The 19,497-nt window shown below is 34.2% G+C and overlaps 1 protein-coding gene across 14 annotated transcripts in view; it reads right to left on the reverse strand.

Annotated features, from left to right (window-relative positions):
* LOC114676844 (uncharacterized) overlaps positions 1-19,497 on the reverse strand; it is a 451,137-nt gene that overhangs the window by 212,894 nt on the left and 218,746 nt on the right. Inside the window, exon 1 of one of the 14 annotated variants that reach the window (XR_003727931.2) lies at positions 7,423-19,409. The exons of the other annotated variants lie outside the window; for them this stretch is intronic. The gene's annotated coding sequence lies outside the window, so the exon portion shown is untranslated. Of the gene's footprint in view, positions 1-7,422; positions 19,410-19,497 lie in introns of those variants that run through there. 14 annotated transcript variants of the gene reach the window in all.

The following is a 19,497-nucleotide window of genomic DNA, read 5'->3' on the forward strand; positions in this document are numbered from 1 at the left end:
AGGAGTCAATCACTTGAAAGAATGTCATAGATAGGATAAAGTGTTCTATCATTATACTCATAACTAATGAGTCAGTTTTCTAATTACTTCCAAGGTCAAATTTTTGAAATTCTTTCAGTAGTCCGCTTTGAAAACTGTTGTGGCAATACTTTCAGTAGTGCGCTTTGAAAACTGTTGTGGATTCTTTAATGATAAATTTCTGAGCTTATGTAGGGTAAAAGCTCTTTAATTCTCTATTCCAATGGAATGCCCCCACTTTTTACCTCCCCTTATTCATTTAACTATCTACATGCCTTCCCATAAGAGTTTGAGAAAAACTTGGCTATTCCTGGCTGCAAAGAAAAACCTATTTCAAGCCCAAGAAAACTTAGTCAAGATCAGGACTTTACTTAATGGGATAATATTTATGACAGTAGCTTATTGCTTTTGGGCATGTAAGTAACTCTAAGTAAAATAGATGGATTTTTTAAGTAGATATTACACATATGTAGGTTCATAGTCATTGCTTATAATTTGATATGTAGAAACAATAACAGACTTGTATATTTTAAATAGTGTACTTACATCTTACTCTTGATATTTTCCTTATCATTAGACAAAGTAAATGTAAAAATCTCTGTCACACATATATACCCACACCTCCCCCCCACATACCATTTTATGAACGTATACACGCACGTTTCTTTCAGCTATCGCTGAATAATTTTCATAGTGTCAGAGTATATAATATAAATCTCATAAATGCATAGAGTATATCAACACACATACTAATCAATTTTTTCAAACTCAATGTAAGTTTTGGTCTTATTATAATTTGCAATACCTTAATGGCTCTGCTGCCACCTAAATGAAAATTGTACCAGGTACTCATAAGCATTAACTCTCTTCATCTGGTAAAGCTAGTAATGATGTTTCAAATTCAATTTAAAAACCATTAAAACGTAGTGACTTTTAAACCCATTATAATTTAGCTCATTTCTGCAAAATTTAGTTTAGGAGAAAGCAGCTGTGCATTTGAACATCTGGAAATTACTTTTAATTGCACTTTTCTCAAGTGAGAAATGAAAAACTCTACCTGTGATTCTATTTGTATATCTGACCACACAAATCCTAGTAAACACCTGCACTTTATTTATAATTTCATTTTGGGCTACATAATCTCATTTTGCTATTAATCCAGACTTTTATGTGATTTACCAATTGCAAATTTGATCTTGCACAGGCTTTAAGATGGAAAATGGAAATTGCAAGATATTTGATTACTCGTAAGTTACTTATCTAAGGAGAAAACAAATTTCAAAGGTACACATGACTAATCTGAAAGTTGAAAATATGCAAATACTATTACATTTACACTTAATGACTTGGGTATTGAAGATAAAAACAAACTCCAGATATGAGGTGGCCTAATCACTTACATTTTATCTAAGACCTATTCATTCAGTAAATCAGCCCTTGGTCTTGAATAAAGCATTTAAAACTACCGATTACCAAAAATGATTACTGCCTTCTAGTAACAAATACCAGTTTCCAAATTAAATTTGTTGGCACAAAAATATATCAACAGGAAAATGTTATCATTCCATAAATATTCTGAACGGATTATTTCTGTTTATCTGCCAAGATTACAAATCATTGTTTGTTTCTATAGCATTGATTCATTTCCTGACAACCAAAGATGTTTTAGAGATATCTGTATCACACTTCAGTAGGAATTTTCTCTCCATCAACTTTTTCAAATGTCATGCTATCTGAATATATCTACAATTGGTGGTTGAGGTGGGAGAATCTCTTGAGCCCAGGACTTCAACACGATAGTGGGCCATGACCACACCTGTGAATAGCCACTACACTCCAGTCCTGGCAGCATAGTAGGATTCTGTCTCTAAAAAGAAATAAAATAAAGACTAAAACTGACTGCTGACAGGAGAAAAAAAAAAAAAAAACTCTCCATAGAATATTTCTGAATGGGTCCAAGGAATGGAGAAGAAAGAGCATGTGATCAGATTAGAATCCCACAGAACATGCAATAGTCACATACTTGTATTTTTCCCAAACTCCTGCATTAGCAGAAAATTCATATCCAGATCCCAATACTTCATGAAGACTGTACTTGGAAATTTTCAAAGCAGTGCTTTTAAAAAGTAATTTTGGATGACATCTCAAGTAGAATTGGAATCAAGCCAATCCCATAAGTTAAATTTGAGAACAACTGTTTCTATCACTGTTTAAATATTCTGTACACAAAACATGTATTTATATATACTATTTTGAACACAAAACACAATTTAGTAACTCATATGTAAAACACACATGTTCTATAATTTTTAGCAACTTGACCTTTCATGCACAACTGTCCATATTCTTCAGGAAAATGCCCAGGTTTGGGGTAAAATGAAAAACTAATGATCCTTGCTAAGGCTGAGTCATCTGGGTTATAATGCTGATTTGTCTAACTGAATGAGCCGAACTACCTTAACAGGGATTTTTTAAAAAATCATTATACGTAGAAGAACCCTGTTTCTGCCAAGGAAACCCCATCACAGATCCTCCAGTGAACAAGAATGAGTGTGTAACTCCTCTCTCTTTGTAAAAATATCTGAGATTGGTGATTTGGAGCCCTGAGGCAAGACTCAGGGATTTAAATATGGGAAATGACTGCATAAGTTTAAAGCACCATGGGCCATACAGAATGGATCGCCACCATCCCTTTGACACCATTTTTACTAGAGTTCTTACAGACTGAGTAAATGAAAGCTGTCCTCAAAGCCCACTGTCTATCTTTCCAGTGTGTTGTTTATGTATGAACAGCAAGTTGTAATTAGTTGCTATAAAATATATACTTTTATTACTCTCCATCTTACTTTCTATTTTAGTTTTAAAACTGAAGTCCACAGAAAGCCCATATATTCCTCACATTTATCTAAACATTCAAATAAAACAGTTACTCCTTTCAAAATCTCTGCAAATGATAAAGTAGTTGATTATCACAGGAAAGAAAATGTTTTTGAAATACTTTCAGATATTTCCCCTTACAGACGTTGACCTCAGATGTTAGTGGGAGAAATGAAAAGAAAGGCACGATAGCTTGGTCTCATGATATTTTTAAACAAGAGATTATGCAATATTTCAATAATAGCAAAGCAGGGACAATTATAACTTTAGTAGATATTAGTTTTTTAAGCAAATGATAGTTCTCCAGATTTTCAAAGAATTAGTAAATCTTTAAAATAAAATAATCAAATATTTAGAATCACTCTATAAACACGTAAATTAGCACTAATTTATGCTGAATATTCAGTGCTTTAAATGAAGCAAATCCTCAGATTTGATGTGATCATTAACATTGATTCATGTATCGACTAACTCTCAGTAAGAAACTCAATAAATTTGTTTATAGAAAGTAATATGGAATAAGAACAAATGTAGAGCATGCTATCAGACTTTCCAACCTCGAGCTCAGAAGACATATATCTCAGGATATAGGCAAAAGCACAGGTTGACAAATACACACGAACACATAAACAAGAGAAAACTAAAATATTCTTACAGTTTTTTAAGGAAAAAATTTGGAGCATTAAAAAAGAGGTTCCTTTACTGATCTATTTGTCTTGACTTTGAGAGAAGAATTTATAGCAAGATAAATCATCATTGTTTAAACAGCTAACAGGTCAGGTGGCTTGTAAAATGAATGTTTAAGAAGGATATCAAACAGTAATATTTACTTTGTGATAATTTTAAAATTAAACCAATATAAAGTAAAAAAAATTGCAACAAGTGCAAATCAACACTTCTTTTATTTGAACAAGACTTAAAATCAGCTAACATGATTCTATTCAATATTAATTGTATATAAATCAAAGTAACGTTAAAAATTATTTGGTTATATAAGCTATAGTTGTATGTTGGCTGCTTGGAAATATGACATTTGTTCATCTAATAAAAGAGTGAAATATGGCAGTTAATTTTATGAGAAAAGCCTTACAAATGCATGACAAAGTATAATTACTGTTTTAATATTTCAGGTTTATTGTATTAATGAAATAACAAAGTATTATTATTAGCAGTTTATATGAAAGGTATCGTCTTTTATTTTAGTGCATACTTTCTCCAAAACAACAAAGATTGGTGTCTTCATGTGCTTCTATATCTAGTTTTGTTACTGCAAATTCCAAATCATTCTGCCTATACTAGTTTTTTATGGCCGAGGTCACTGAAGTTGTGCCAAAAATTCAACAATGATGTTCAATCTAATGTAGCAATGCACTTATCTTATTGCTGAATTTTAGACCCCTCAGAACAAAGCACTTCATTTAAATGATAAATGTTCACCTAAAATACCCTGTTGTAAACATTTCTCACATTTAAACAATTGTGGATAAAATACTGCGATGTTAAAGCTTTCTTTTCAATACCGAATAAAAGTTGATGTTTAATTATTTAATGTCTCTTTTAATTGGAGGGAAAGAAAGTATTTTATGTGCCTGTTGCATAATTAAAATAAACAAACAAAAAACCCTGTCACATTTAAAATGATAGAAGTCCATAATTTGAAATGACAACTACAAATGAATTTCACTTTTTCTGAAGAGTAAAAGAGATTCCACATTGTAAAATTTCATAGATTTTAATATTTCCAACATAAGTACGGGGGAAAAGATGAACGAAAAATCTTGTTTGAGCTATTCTTTATAAATTGAAGAAATTCAACAAAAATATTAAAATATTTTTCTTTTTACAAGCAATCGCATTTCCATATAGTATTTTTAAAATGTTAACTCAATGAAGGAAATGTAATCAGTGTTTTGCATTTATGATCCTAGGGAATATTAGCTAGTAATTCTGCTAAAAAAGCCTACATTATGGAAATAATTACAACTCATTGCCATAGAAAAAGAAAGTAAATTTTTTAGCTATTTCAGTAAGGAAGATAATCTAAATTGCCCTTAATACTTATTTGTCTCTACCTCAACTAAAAAATATTTGTCAGTAATCGTGTACAATTAAGTTTCTTCTGAACTCACAAACTAACATTTCTGTATACTTGAAAAGTTCTATATTTGATGGCATTTACTTTGCTATGGGCTCTAATTAACCAAAAATACCCTATAATTTTCAGTTAAAACATTTCTTAGTAAATATTAGAAAAATAATCTATCAATTTCAAATGCTAAATACAACAGTTGATTCAAAATAATCAAAAAATAAAAACAGAAGATGTGTGTAAGAGCTAAAATTAAAATTAAAATTGAATTAAAAAATAACTTTTAACTGAGAATCATGCTGAACAAGAGAGGCTATCTTATTTTTCCTGCACCTGTTTCGTGATAATAAATGTGAAAATGTTTGGGTTTTAATCCAAGTTTTGAAACATTTACCTTTATTAACTTCTTTTATATAAATTACAAAGATTACATTAAATGAGAATTCAGCTGTAAACTCACATACAAAGAGAACTTATCTAGGTAAATTTCTATTGATAACAATTTATAACTTCTACGGATTTTAATGTTGACTGGTATGAAAATTCAAAACACTCCATGTCTTGGTTAAACTAATAGCAAGGTATTTACAGTATCATAATTCAGTCCACAGGAAAGCAAATATAAATTGTATATTTACAAAAATGACCTGAAGGAAATCAGGAGACATTTTCTAATCCTAAAATTTACCTAAAATTAATATGATCTTTTCTATCACCAAAATTAGCAATATTCTATACGTAAAGGGGAGATAAATACAGAATAAACATGCCTAGTAAGAAATCTCTTAATTAGGTCACTCTTAAAAAATAATATATCTGATTCCCATCAATATTTTAAAGAGAAATATGACTGTTTCTAGTAAAATAAAGTTGCACTCTGGATTACTACAGATTAACACACAAGGCATAATAGCATTTATGATAGTGATAATAAAATTTGTTTTAAAAAAATAGAGCAACTAATATTACACTTTTCTGCTTTTAATTATTCTGTAATGTACCCATGCTTAATGTCTAAAGATACTATTGAAAATGGCTATAGAAAAATCTGAGGTGTTAATATTTGATTACTATAGTATTTCATTGACATTCGTGAATTTAACTCTTAAAACACTAGAGTATAAAATTGGCTTACAGAACAAAATTCAGTTATAGTAATATCAAAATTAATAATAGTTCCAGATATGGGATGTAAGTACCTTTGAGCTTCAAAATTTCTTTCATGAAAAATTATCTTTTTATTGCAAAACAGCAATTAAACACAATTACTTAATGCTATTCAGCCATGTCTATGCACCAAGCATTTCTATTAAAACATTTGTTAGAAATAATATCAAGGTGTTAATAAGTTTTTAAAATTATATAACAAATGCTGACATTTTAAAAATCCCAAATGCTACATTTTAACATAGACAAAAACACTATTAAAACGTTAAGCTTAATTGCGCGCACAACGAAACTTCTAGAAAACTCCATTACTTACTGTTCACTGAGTATTACTTACAGAGACTAACAATTTTAAGATTTCATTTGTTATTTATCCTGCAGTATTTTGAAAAACCTTTTTTGCACTGTATACTTCTCAATAAGATGATCATACCTACTCTGGTCTGCTGAGAAAAACAAAAAATCAGTAAATCTTCTTTAAGACTGTGCTTGTTCCATCGTATCTTAGGTGGCAACAAGCAAGGAATTCATAATGATAAAAGCACCAATATGAGAAAAAAATATTTAATGCTTGTTTCATATTGACTGTATAAAGTCATTTTGACATGCCTATACAACTGGTTGTGGCAGCTTTCAGACATGATTCCAGATCAAAAAAAAAAAAGAAAGAAAGAAAGAAATTGCTCCAGGTTCTTTAGAGAAAGCTTGCCGCTGGGAAGTTGATTTTGGCCAGGTGCCAAAATCATGTGCAAAGGGGCCTCATTATGGATTCATGGCAGCCTTCAGCACTAACAAAAAATGTGACCCAACAGGCTAAATCAGCGACTAAAATTAAAAAGTAAGAGACAAAGACAACTTACTTAATATTCCTTCCAAAGCAACATTAAACTTTTTTTGGTAATTAAACCCTTATTAGTATAATGCAGTGTTCCTCTGTCCTCAAATGATTGTACAATTACTCTTTAAAACTTGTCAATTTCCCTTCTAAATAACACTTTCTTTCTGTGGCAGTTTACAAAGATTTCGCTATATAATAAAACTCTATATCCACTGTAATCGGTTCAATAGAAGAAAACAAAATTGTAAAAATGCAGACGACAGTATTCCTTTAAGATTTAAACAAACAAACAAAAAATAAGCAAACAATCGTCAGTACATTTTGAACTTCTACAAAAGTGAACATGCACCCTCTAAACTCACACTGGTTGCGATGAAGCAGTCTCACTGCCCAATTTTCCCCAAAAAAAGTACATTTGATATCGCAGTCTTACCTAGATGTCTTCTGGCTTTTCTGCAGATCAAAAAGTTTCCTTCCTAAGCACACAGATATTCTTTCACAAACCATAAAGGCCCTTTTATGAATCCAGCACTGTAACAGGCTACCTTCCACACCACGTTGAGAGCCCAGTGTACAAGCTCTCAAGATAAAATACGTTGCTAATACACAATTAGTGGGAGAGGTTGTCTACTGGAGAATTTATCTTAACGAAAGGAGGAAAAAAAATAGAAGCTTTTTTTTTTTTTTTTTTTTTTTTTTAAATAGCAAAAAGGGTGCGGTCAGATGTTAGGTTTTGCCTGAGAAAAGGGTTCTACACTACACTAGTACCTAAACACTAGCAGAAGCTGCCTGGGAAGGGAGCCAATGGAAGGACTTTGTTTGACCCAGCTGCCAATCTCCCCTGAAGCCGTGCGCCAGACTAAACACTCACACTATTTTAACTCAAATCAGGCTACAGCAGCTGTTTGCTTTCCGGCTCTGAGCTCTGCACCCACCATGGCCTGTGCAGTTCACCCGCGAGCTTTGCTAGCTGCCTGGCTGAAATCTGTTCCGGGTTGGGATTTGTCATTGGGGAGCAAATATTAACCCTATTCCTCATGGTAAATCTGGACTGTTTGTTGTTCAGCATTTGGATCTGGTCATTGGGGTAATTTCTGATCTTTTAAATGAAGACTGATATTTTATATCATGGAGAAAGTTTGAGATTTGAAGGTAACAAGGATTCCTACGTTTCTTTGAAATTCAAATGTAAACTCTTCTGATGTGTTCCAATTAACACTAAAATAGCCCTTGTGTGTTCCTACAAAAACAAGGTCCCTAGAGTACACCCCTAAGAACAAAGATGGTACCCATTCACTCCAACCTAAAGCTCTTCCACTATAGCAAGATGGTTAAGTTGGCATCACAGAGTCGGAGAGACTCACGTGGTTGCAGGAGTTAGCACTGACTCCTCAATGCTCAGGAAAGTTTCTCCAAAAGCAACACCTAGGCACACAAGAAGTTTGCTTTCCTTGTGTGAAAAAGCATCAAGTGACCTAATTTACCATTCCTAAATTTCTAAGCTTATTTAGTTGTTAGACTAAGTGTAAAATTCACATTCTGAATTGTAAAACGTTATGCCCACAGGTAGTCTGAGGTTAAAAATAAACTAGAGAGAAGTTAGTTAGGGAATGTACAATTAAAGTCATAATCAAAATGATCTGATTGTAGGAGGGGGAAGAGATCCAATAATGAAGATTGATTGCACAGGAGATAGGAGCCAAACATTATGTATGTGGCAAAAAGAAACCAGAAAGTCATTCAACATGTGGAAGGGAGAAAGAAGCTCAGAAGAGTGTAATAACATGGACCATAACTGAGTTATTTTTACTCCTGACCAAATTCCTTCCTATTGGACGACGATGGTGAGAGAAGCCAGCACGTTTCTCTTTAGAGATTTTAGTTTCCATTGTTGCATCAGGCAAAAGGATATCTTTTAACGTAAGGCAAATAGACAGAATTTTTGTTTTTGTTTATTAATGTAACGAATTTTGATCTAGCTATGAGGGTTCACAGTGCAGTCAGAAGATGAACAAAAGTGAAATGTTCCTGAAATACACCAAAGCTGTGTCTTCAATTTTTTTTTTTTTTGTCAGAAAGTTGTTTCCTCTGCTTTAACAGGAGAGTTTATTTTGTTTCTATTCTTGCCCCAAATGATAGGTCTGTTTTCTTATTTTAGAAACTAGAGATCTAAATTACAAAAAACTGTAATTTTATAATAAAATGTTATTTCCTCAGATAGGAGGTAGAAAAGATGCCTATAGAGAGGCTGAACTATTAGGGTTTATAGGTGCACAAAAACTGAAAGGCCCAATTAATTAAAAATGCATGTCATGATAATATTGCATAGCAAATAGGGCTAGTATCCTTATTTTGAAAGTGATCTACATGTAAACTCAAAAGATTCCCATTGGATCTGGCTTCATATATAGCAGTGTATAGTTTGATGCTCAGAATTCTTATGGAATCAAATCAAATGCTGGGAAATGATTTCTTTTGTGCCCCCTTTTTTTTTCCAATGTAAGAAAATATTCAACTTGTTTCTCTGAATGGTCTATTACAATCTACAAATCACCCACCATCATACTGCTATATATATATCTGCAGTAGCTATAGACTGGCAGTCCTATAGTAACATTTGTTGATCTCAGCAATCACTTCCTTACACTTCTTTTCTGTCTTTTCGTTAGACATCTCGTGCACAATAGTGGTTAATTCCTATCATGACTGTCACAGGGTGAACTGTCTCCCCACCAATTCAGATGCTGAAGTCCTTACTCCCAGCACCTCAAAATCTGACCGTATGTGGAGTTAGTGTCTTTAAAGGGGTAATTAAGTTAAAGGAGATCATTAGGATGGGCCGGATTCCAATGACTGGTGTCCTTATAAGAAGAGGAGGTTAAGACACAAAAACACAGAGAAGACCATGTGAAGACATTGGGAAAAGATACCCATTTGCAAAGCAAAGGATGAGGCTCAGAAAAACCAACCCTGCCAGCGCCTTGAGCTCAGACTTCTTGCCTCCAGAATCAGGAAAAAATAAATTCCTATTGTTTAATCCCTTCAGTCTATAGTTGTTATTTGTCGAAAACTAATACAATGCCTAAGTTAAAAGGAGTGAAAAATTGTCCTATCTACGACTGGAATACAATTCATTTCTATACTCAAGTGTTTCTATACTCAAGTGTTTGACTTTGTCCAAGACAGCATGGAATGTACAAAGGAATTGTAATTCATTCACATTTTCCAGAAAAGAGGAAAAACTGTGTGTAGACCAGAGTTTTATATAAAAGGAATAACAAGGTGCTGAAAATGAAGGAACATAAAATGCAGTTGCCACTTTTCCATGATACTTATTTTCATATTTTGAACAGGAAAACGGTGCTTAACTCATTTTGTAAATAATAAAATAGTATGTGCACAATTAATACATACAGGTTAAAAGTAATTGTGGAATAAATAGGTGCCTAACTTTTCCTTTGGGATACTCGAAAATGGTATGTGAAACTTTTGATTTTGAAAGGCAGTTCTGACACATGGACAACTCACATTCAAGTTCTGATGCTAGATAAAAACTTAATATCAAGAGTTGGAAGCAAAAAAAGCTAGTCTTTGTTAAGTGGAGAGTGCCAATAACCTATGCAAAGGGAAGAGACCCTAAAGGAAAAAGGAAAAGAAAAGTGGCCTTATGATAAAGTCTGTCTAAAGGTAAATGAAGGAAGACTGAAGGTGTCAAAGATGAAAGAAATTAGAAGTTTAATCAAATATCTCCCCCCCAAAAATCATCTTTGCCCATAAGCAAAGCAACAAACACCCCACTCACACGGTTGGAAGATGCAAGGTAGCTATGGGAAATACATTGGAGTAGGAGTATTTTGCTGCTTGTGGTGGGCAGGATTCTAAGATGGCCCCAAGCTTTCCACTCCTGTATACTTTGACTTCCCTAGTAGGTGGGGTAGAACCTGTGAATATGGTAAGATAGTCGCTTTGTTGTTAAGAGTCAATGATATTTCCATCTAAAATTAGTAGAGTGAGAAAGAAGAAAAGAAGCCAATTGCAAATGAATCCACTTGCCCAGAAGAGGTAAGGAATAGGTGACTGAAATTGCCATTGTGACAAGATACCATTTTACCTAGCCACAATTCCCACCCGATGCCACCTGAACGTGACTACTCATCTATTCTTCCTTTGGCTCACCCGGTCCTATCAAAAATTCTGTTTAATGCTGACCCTGTGTGGGGCATTGGGCTGTCATGTGGTATAAAAAACACAGCCTTTGATCTCGTGATGATAGTCTAGGAAGCAAACTGAAAGCAAAACAACCAGTTCTAAAGAAAATGGCACTGTGTTGAGCACATTAAAATGCTGAGGTGGTAGTGTCCAGCGGTTTCGTAAATGTGATAGAATATTACAACAATATTAGTAATTATCACATATTCAAATAATTTCAATAAACAAATTATGGAGAAAGGAGCTATTATGAAAAATGCCATTTTTTGTCATCCTACAGCTATTATGATATCATTGTCTTAAAACAATTAAATATAATACTGGTTGCGTGAAACTACAATTGTTAGTCTCTTTTATGTTTTTATGAAAATATTTCCCCTCTACTTCTCATGCTAGTTGAGACCAAAAGGACTATTTATCTCTTGAAATTCTGACCTTTTAAAATAAAATCTGAGACATAATCTTTCTGCACAAAATCCCATTCTTACTCCAAAGTAAATTGCAAACCATGCTACAATGGCTTTCACTTTAAGCAAGATATGTTAATAATGACATGGTGTTTTGAACACTTATTTCTTTTTTTTTTTTTTTTTTTTTGAGGCGGAGTCTCGCTCTTTCGCCTAGGCTGGAGTGCAGTGGCCGGATCTCGGCTCACTGCAAGCTCCGCCTCCCAGGTTTACGCCATTCTCCTGCCTCAGGCTCCTGAGCAGCTGGGACTACAGGTGCCCGCCACATCGCCCAGTTGTTTTTTGTATTTTTTTTTTTTTTTTTTTTTTTTTAGTAGAGACGGGGTTTCACCGTGTTAGCCAGGATGGACTCGATCTCCTGACCTCGTGATCTGCCCATCTCGGCCTCCCATTGAACACCTATTTCTAATGAGAATAACCATCATACATTGAGAAACAATTTCAAGTACAGTTAAATTAAATTGAATGTGATCATGAAACAACCCAAACTATTATAAAGAAAATAAGCTTAAATGATTAAGTAAATATTCTGCACAACGGTCATATGGAAATAATTTTAAAAAATAATATGACACGTAATTGTTAAAATAGAATTTTTTTTTTAATTTAGCAAACAGAGATGCACACAGACACGTGCAAACGAACAAAAATATGGTGCATTGAAGTAATGGAGGGAAGATATCTATTCTTATTAATTTGACCAAAAGTTCAAAAATGATTTTGCATTCTCAGTATAATTTTTCATTCCATTTCCTAAGCCTATAAATCTGCTTTTTGAGGGCATCTCTGGAGGCACTTTTATATTTTATCAAATGTACTGTTTAGTTTCAGAAAGATTAAAAATAATCTTGACACACACGGAGAAATTGATGACATGAATAGCCATATATCTAAGACAAGTTGAGATAATAATTCATAATCTTTCCCCAAAGAAACCATTGGACCCAAATGATTTCACAGGTGAGTTCTACAAATATTTAAGGAAGAACCCATATCAGTTTCCCACAATCCCCTCCAAAACATAAAAGCAGAGGAACACTTTCTAACTCATTGAATGAGGCCAGCATTGCTCATAATGCCAAAATTACATAAATATATTACAAGAAAAGAAATTTGTACACCCTTATCTTTCATGGAGGTAGACATAAAATCCTTAATAAAACATTAGCCAGTATAATTTAGCAATGTATTGAAATAATTATACCTGAAGACCAAATGGTATTTATTTCATATATGCGAGGCTGGTTTAATATTTGAAAGTCAAAACAAAATATGATCATATCAATTGACACAGAAGATACAACATTTCACAAAATCCAACACTCAAGCAAGGATAAAAACTCTTAGCAAACTAAAAATGGAGGAGAACATCTTCAGATTGATGCAGAACATCTACAAAATAGCTACTAGCATCATACTTAACAGTGAGAAACTAGACACTTTCCCCTAGGACAGAGAAAAGACAAGGATGTTCCCTGTCACTACTCCTATTCAGCATCATACCAGCAGTCCTAGCTGACGAAATAAGACAAGAAAAGGAAATTAAAACATAAATATTGGAAAGGAATATATAAAACTGTCTAGTCACACCTGATATGTCTATATAGAAAATCCCAAAGAAATTACAAAAAATAAAGCGGATTTGGCAAGGTTTTAGGACACAAATTTAATACACAATAGTCAAATGCTTTCCCCTTTACCAGAAACAAATGCTTGAACTTTAAAAATATTATTTATAATAGAATCTAAACATTATGTACTTAGGTAAAAATGTAACAATATATATGGCATGTATATGTGCAAAACTACAAAACACTGATAAAAAAGTTAAAGAAGATCTAAATAAATCTGTGTTCTTGTTCTGTCAGCTGGGAGGGTCTAGAAGCAATGACAGCACAGTGGAAGTACGCCTACCTAGAAACCAGATGTTAGTTTCTAACGCCATTCTCAAAGACACTAGGACTCCTTAGAGAAATGCTTGATTCTAGGACTTGACAAGAAAGATATAAGATGGACCTGGAGCATAGTGCCAAAAAGAAAGTAAGTGCTAAAAAATAAAATAAAAATAAACAATGGTGGGATATTAAAAAAAAAGGCATATAAGTGACAACTGAAAGAAGTCCCAATGACTAATGCTGAAACAATTTAAACAACAAATAAAGTAGTATTGGACCATAACCCAAGTACAAAATAAATATCCATGAATCCACACTGATGGAAGTAAATGATTAGATAAATAAACAATACACATATAGAGCATAAACAGATATTCCATGCAGAAAATGGTATATGTATCTGTGTGTGTGTGTGTGTGTGTGTGTGTGTGTGTATATATATATATATATTTTTTTTTTTTTTTTTTTTTTTTTGAGATAGAGTTTCACTCTCACTGCCCAGGCTTGAGTGCAATGGTGCAATCTCAGCTCACTGCAACCTCTGCCTTCCAGGTTCAAGTGATTCCCTTGCCTCAGCCTTTCAAGTAGCTGGGAAGCTGGAATTACAGGCATGTGCTACCACGTTGGCTAATTTTTGTATTTTCAGTAGAGATGGTGTTTCACCATGTTGGTAAGACTGGTCTTGAACTCCTGACCTCAAGTGATCCACCCACCTATCTCTCCCAAAGTGTTGGGATTACAGGCATGAGCCACCGCACCCAGCACTATACACACGCGCGCGCACACACACACACACACACACACACACATATATATATTCTTAAAGAGGTAGAACATAATTTTTCACTCATTCGTTAACTGGGGGCTGAGCGTAGTGACCTCTTTTCAAAAAGCACAAAAAGAGAGAGAAAGAAAATAATCGGCTTTACAGTGGGGAAATCTGATTAACACTTTCACAAGCTAGCTGATCAATGTCAGCGTCAATAATGATAAGTTATTTTGATAGTATTCATCTTTGATAATAGATGATGAGAATGGCAATTTATCTTTGTGGGATTCCTCTCAAAATGCATGACTCCAGTCTAAGCATAAGATAAATATCAGATAAATTCCATTTGAGGAATGTTATACAGAACAGTGACCAGTTAGCCTCAAAATTATAAAGGTCATTAGAAGCAAGAAATGTCTGTGAAACTATCACAACCAAAAATAGACTAAGGTGATATGACTACTAAATGGAATATGGTACCTCCACCCGTCGTCCCAGAACAGAAAAAGGGTGTTGGGGAAACACTGAGGAAATTTAAATGGAGTATAGACTTTGGTTTGTTACCAAGTATCAATTATGTTTCATTCATTGTGATAAATATATCACACACACTAATATGATAAATTTGAGAAACTGAGTGTGGGGAGATCTCTGTATTATCTTTTTAATAATTTTGTAAATATAAAATTGTACTAAAATTAAAAGTTAATTAAAAGATACACGAGCAAATTGTTTTAACCAGAAAAAAATGATTAAATGCTTCATGCATATGTTACATAAATATTTTCTCAAGTATGGAAGTAATGTCCAAAAAGCAATTTCTGAGAAATATGCATTAAATAGTAAAACTACTCCCTTAGTTTCCATGACATTGTTTCTCCTGTTTCGTTTGTCTCTTATATCTGATTTTCCTTTCAATTCTTTTAAATCTCATTGACTCTTATGTATAGGCTGTTTGATGACCTCCAAATCTTCAGCACATGCACCAGTATAGTGCTCTGACCTTATTTCTTTTCTTTTTTTTTTTTTTTTTGAGATGGAGTCTCGCTCTGTCGCCCAGGCTGGTGTGCAGTGGCGCGATCTCAGCTCACTGCAAGCTCCGCCTCCCGGGTTCCCGCCATTCTCCTGCCTCAGCCTCCCGAGTAGCTGGGACTACAGGCGCTGCCACCTCGCCTGGCTAGTTTTTTTGTAATTTTTTTAGTAGAGACGGGGTTTCACCATGTTAGCGAGGATGGTCTCGATCCCCTGACCTCGTGATCCACTCGTCTCGGCCTCCCAAAGTGCTGGGATTACAGGCTTGAGCCACCGCGCCCGGCCGCTCTTACCTTATTTCTAAACGTCCACAGGCACCCACCTCCATTCATAAAACCAAAGTCTGTTTTTTCCTACTAATCTTCCCCTACTGTGTTTAACAGCCAATCATTCTCCATGCATAACGAGTCAGAAGAGATCCTAAGACACCTCCACACTTTCCCAATAAAACACTGGGACAAGTGGAGAAATGCGGAACACAAATATGTCATCAAAAAGTTCCTGACTGAAGAAAAAAACAACTCAAATTAACTTTTTGGTTAAAACTTGAAAATAGTAATAACATGTATTAAAATGCAGAGTAGGTCTCTCAAGAAAAGATCATTGAGGGCCAACAGAATCCCATTTCCATCTGGCCAGATCATTCTCCGCAATATTCCACACACCATAAACATATTAAGTTGTAAATTTATAACCTTCAGAAGAAGTCTGAAATACTCAATAGTGGGAACAAAAAGCCCATTGCAGTTCTGAAGTGTCGAGTCTGTCTTTACGAGTCCCCTGTGAATCACAGTATATGGAATGTTGATGAGGTTTTAGAGTTAAAATCTTAAGTCCATTAAAAAACCTAATTATTACATTAGCCTTTTGGAGCAAAGGTCTAAAATACAATGAATTTTGGTTTACAAGGAAAACCAGTATGATAAAAAAAAAAAAACTGAACAGAAACACAAGGATAAACCCACAACTTTCAGTGGTCCTTTTGAAGAAAGCGATACCTCTAATCTTACGAATATCACTGTGATTAAATGTAAAGACAGCAGATATCAAAAATGAGTACTGCCATGAGGGACTTCAGCCAAAGTGTAACGTATGCTGTTTGTCTTGGAAATGTCCCACTTCTTAGCAAATTCTCTCAATCTTTGCCCAGGCATCCAGTACCCTCATGCTTCCCTCTGGCTATCCCAGGCTCTCCCAACTCACTGAACACCCACATTCCCTCTTCCTCACCAGCAAGAGCCTTGTGCTTTCAAACCAAACTTCCTGTCAGTTCCACTTTTCAATCAAAACTCCAATTTCCTCAGAGTGGCTGATTTGGCAGTCACCAAGCAAAACCCTAATCTGATAATCTGATTAAATCAATTCAAAGTAAGTTGTGAATGGCTAATAGCCTAAATTTCTGAGAGAAGCTGAATATTTGACAATCTAATTTGTAGAATATACAAAGGAGATGTATTAACTGGAAACCTGAGTGCCCTCTGTTAATACTCATAATTCTTCCATTACTTCTTTCTTTTCTTCCTCTCTTTCTTTTGTTTTCTTCTCTTCCTTTCTTTTCTTCTCTTCCTTTCTTTTCGTCTCTTCCTTCCTTCCCTCCTCCCTCCTTCTTTCTTTCCCTTTCTTTCTCTTTCTTTCTTTCTTTTTCTTTTTCTTTCTGCCTTTCTTTTTTCCTTTTCTTTCCTTTATCTCCTCCCTCCCTTCCTCCTTTTTTTCTTTCTTCCTTCTTTCCTTCTTTTTTTCTTTCCTTCCTTCCCTCCTTTTTTCTTTCCCTCCAGTTTTTCTAGACTCTCAAAATTCTCCTTTGCTAGTCACTTATTAAAATCTGTAATGAGAAAAAAAATAGACTAATATTTAGGTTTATCTTTCCTATTTCCTGTAATAACCTGTCACCAACTTAAAATGTGAACAGTGCCTTTGGAAGTATCACAATGAGCTACTACTTTTCTTTTTTTAATTCAAACACTTAACCGGCCACAAATAGCAACTATTGATTTGCATGTCTTTCCTAGAAATGTTAGCCATCCTTTGTAAGTAGTTACTGCTATTTGCATCAGGTCATCAATGCAAATCACAGCAATATATCTCATATATTCATTTTTACTAATTATTCCAACATATTTGTTAATAATAAATAATACCATGACTTATATCTTTCTATGAAATAATCAAAATAGTCTATCTTTATTACATATTTTTCTGTGCCAGGTGCTGCTCTAAGTACTTTGACTGAAATAATTCATCCTCAAAATGAAATTATAAATTGGTCATTTTTATATACTTCCTTTTAACGTATTTGGAAACTAAGATTTGGAGAAGCTAAGAAACTTGCCACAAATTACACAACAGCTAAATTGTATTTAAAACCCACCACATGAGTCTATAAAAAATGTGTACTGTCTACTCCTCCAGGAATATATATGTATGCATGCTAAAAGTTATATATGAGTATCGAAACTATCAGAAGCTCACTCTCAGTTGAAGGTGTGAAATCAGAAAGTGGGAGTTAGACTAATGTTAATAGATGAGGTTGCCTAGAAAACATTATTAGAGTTTCTTGGATACACCTGGAACAAGGTGAATGGGATATGATAGCCAGGAGGATCAACAAGAAGTAATGTTACGTCCAGGTCATTTCATCTAAGGAGTAGGTGAGAGTAGAGGTACAGACTTTACAGTCAGGCTTTGCCAGGCTTGTGAATGACAGTCCTGGTGGCAAAATGGTGAACTGAACTGACTAGATAAGGGTGACCGGAAGTACTGTCCCCAGAAATCCTAACAGCAAGTGAAAGAGAAGATCAGTCAACCTAATCACTGAGAAATAGCAAGAGAAAAATATAACAGACATTCTTATCAGAAAAAAAAACTTTTATGTAATCCAATAATATAGTCTAATAATATAGTATAATGTTATTTCATGTATTTATATCGAATACATTAGGAACTTCCAATAGACATTGTTAAGCAGAATACCACCAACTAACAGACTATGCAAAGGAAACATTTGAACACTTGTTCAATAAATACCATAGCGAACTGTGTGAAAAGGTAACACCTTCTTGAGGTTTAAAAAATCTAGTCATTCAGAAGCATACAAAGCATAAAATAAAGATGCCTTCCTTTCCAAAATGATAGTATTTTGTTCCCCTGATGTAACTACTAGACTGAGTGTGTTTTCAGGAAATATGCATTGTATGAAAAATACACAATCACTTGTACTTTTTTTTTGGTAACTTTTATTTATTTATTTTTGAGACGGAGGTCTTGCCCTGTCGACCAGGTTGGAGTGAAGTGGTGCGATCTTGGTTAACTGCAACCTCCACCTCCCGGGTTCAAGTAATTAGAGACAGGGTTTCACCATGTTGGCCAGGCTGGCCTTGAACTCCTGATCCCAAGTGATCTGCCCATCTTGGTCCCCCAAAGTGTTAGGATTACAGGCGTGGGCCACCGCGCCTACACTATTTTTATTTTTTAGAAATTTATTTATTTATTTATTTAGTTAGTTAGTTAGTAAAGACAATGGTCTCACTATATTTCTCAGGCTGGTCTCAAACTCCTGGCCTCAAGCTATCCTCCTGTCTCGGCCTCCCAAAGAGGTAGGATTATAGCCTTGAGCCACCACGCCCGGCCCTCACTTGTAAAACAGATTAAATTATATTTCATATTTGTGACTTTAATTTGATTGATATTGTTGGCCTTATAAGAAAGGAAATCTTACTGCATATATTGTATTGTAACTTGATTTACTTACATTCTTAATATGATGTGTGTGTGTGTGTGTGTGTATAAACCTTTTGTAATTAGGGACCTAAGTTCTTCCTCATTATCACTCCTGTTTAATATTCCAAAAATTCAAGCTGTATCTGGTGTGTTTAATCATGGGAATATTTTATATTTGTTTTCTATTATCTGGCAAAAATAAGATACCAAGGACTTAAAAAAATTTCTTTATCCAATTAGTTGTCTTACATTTCACATTACTGTACATTTGGGGGTGAGGGTAAAAAAGCAGATCTAAAGCCAAATGGCAGAGTTTAAAATACCCTGCAGACCATAGTTAAGTATGTAAAAGTTTAATAAACTTAAATTTCCAGTTACTCCGGCCAAAAGTTTATGTTCAAGAAATATTAACTGACCAT

Source organism: Macaca mulatta, chromosome 3 (genome assembly GCF_049350105.2).
Source record: "Macaca mulatta isolate MMU2019108-1 chromosome 3, T2T-MMU8v2.0, whole genome shotgun sequence".
Taxonomy (NCBI): domain Eukaryota; kingdom Metazoa; phylum Chordata; class Mammalia; order Primates; family Cercopithecidae; genus Macaca; species Macaca mulatta.